We start from the raw sequence: 2,374 nt of genomic DNA on the forward strand, positions 1-2,374 counted from the left end.
TACTTGGACCAAGAGGCAGTCGTCAGAAGAGAGCAGGGAAACACTGCATTTCAAAATTGGGAAGGGCGTACGCCAGGGATGTGTCCTATCTTCCTACCTTTTCAACCTGTATGCAGAACAGATTATCCAGGAGGCTGGGCTCTATGAGGAGAAGTGTGGTGTCAGGATTGGTGGAAGATCTATTAACAATCTGCGTTATGCAGATGATACAATCCTGCTTGCTGAAACTGAGTAGGACCTGAAGCACTTGCTGCAGAGGGCCAAGAACTGCAGTCTTCAATATGGATTGAGGCTCAACATCAAGAAGACAAAGATTCTCACCATTGGACCAATTGGCAGCATCAGGATGGATGAGATTGAGATTGTTAACAGCTTTAATTTGCTCGGCTCCATGGTCAACACTCTTGGCACCAGCAGCCAGGAAATTAAAAGATGTATTGCGATGGGAAGGTCTGCTGTTAGAGACCTCTCCAAAGTACTGAAAAGCAATAGTGTCACTCTGGAGACTATGGTGAGTCTGGTACAGGCGATGGTCTTTTCAATCACTTGTTATGCGTCAGATAGTTGGACAATGACTAGGGAGGATATAAGGAGAATTGATGCCTTTGAGCTGTGGTGTTGGAAAGAAGTATTGAGTGAACCATGGACTGCTAAGAAAACAAACATGTTCATCCTTGAGAGGGTTAAACTGGGCAGCTCCTTGGAGGCAAGGATTCTGAAGCTTTGTCTGACATACTTTGAACATGTTGTAAGGAGGAACCTGTCCTTGGAGAGGGACATCATGCTTGGGAGGATAGAGGGACAGCACAGGAGAAGGCCCTCTATGAAGTGGATTGATTCGTGACTGGGATAATCAGGATGGGCATATTGGAGACAGTGTGATTGGCACAGGACAGAGCAGGGTTTAGGGCTGTTGTACATAGGGTCACTATGAGTCGCAAGCGACTCGATGGCACATCATAACAACAACAACAACATACTGGTCCCTACCTAAACCAAGGAGATGTTATCCAAACAGAGCAAGGGAATACACAATGAATTAAAATCAAGGAAGACATGCATTAATACTGTATCCTTTCAGTCTGAATGCATTGTATTCAATCTACATGCTGAACAAATCATTCAGGAAGTTAGGCTATAAGAAGAAATGTGACGTCAGAATAGGAGGAGATTGGGGAAGCAGTGGTATGTTCCCAGATGGGCATTTTTGTTTGGTGAGAGCCAATGAGAATGCTTGATTATGGAGGAATGTAGAATAATGGAGCTCATGGAGTTTGAACCATGTCTTGCTTCTTAAATTCTAGTTTTAATTATTTTTAGTCAAAAGTTTTTCTAAGTGTTACAGCACTGGTCTGTCATTTGAGGTAATTCATGGTTGTTATGATGCTGAACATTTGACACTGACGAGTCAAATAAGCTTGGAAGCAGGAGTGGCATCCACTTCTGAAATAGCTCACCTCTGGAAACCCTATGAACTTGGAGAAACAGTGAAAGTTATACAAGTGTTCAGGTTTTCGTTCATAGGGTCACTATGAGTCATCTATGATTCGATGGCACTTAACAACAACAAAAACAACATGCTGGTCCATATAATAAATAATCTTAGTTTGGGGGCCCATAAAATCTCTACTCCAAGTGCTCAATTCTCACATTCCAGTTAAAAATCGCCATAGACAAGATGCAAGCAAATGAGTATGATTATGTTGGGTCCTGGGCAGATGTGGAGAGATGTCTAGTTTAGAAAACACCTTGAGAAATTTTAAAAAATGAACAACTAAAACATCATAATTAATTAAAATTCTGTATAATAAATTAAGGAAGCTCTGGTGGCCTAGGGGCAAGAAGCTGCTCTGCAATCCATAAGGCACATGGCTTGAGGCCACCAGCTGCTCCGTAGGAGAAGGATGGGCTATCTCCTCCCATGCAATTACTGCCTCTGAAAACCTGCCACAGGCTCAGCTGTGGGTCAGTTTGCACTCTATGGTACTCAACAACAACATAATAAATTCAGCACAGATTATAATAACAATATTTAAAAATTATTCTTACTAAAAGAGATTTATTTTAAATTTAAAAAAGAAAACTCATTCATAGTATTTCAAAATAGAGAAGATTTAATGCAAGAAATTGTTGAATTACAAAACTATTGATGTGACATGGTATGTGAAGTCCAGGACAAAGAGTCTCTGGTTACCATGCAACCCAGGAACATAAGAATCATGGAAGATGAGCATCAATGATCTTACCAGGTTAAACATGTATGTAGCCAAAAGACAAAAGAAGACCTGGAGCCGCTGGTACATGCTCCCATTTGAACTTTAACCAAAACTCTCACAACTTGCAGGCTACTAGCAATGATAATTGCTGATTTGTT

The sequence above is a fragment of the Elephantulus edwardii genome, unplaced genomic scaffold (genome assembly GCF_000299155.1).
Source record: "Elephantulus edwardii isolate Elephantulus edwardi_28Jun2011 unplaced genomic scaffold, EleEdw1.0 scaffold00484, whole genome shotgun sequence".
Taxonomy (NCBI): domain Eukaryota; kingdom Metazoa; phylum Chordata; class Mammalia; order Macroscelidea; family Macroscelididae; genus Elephantulus; species Elephantulus edwardii.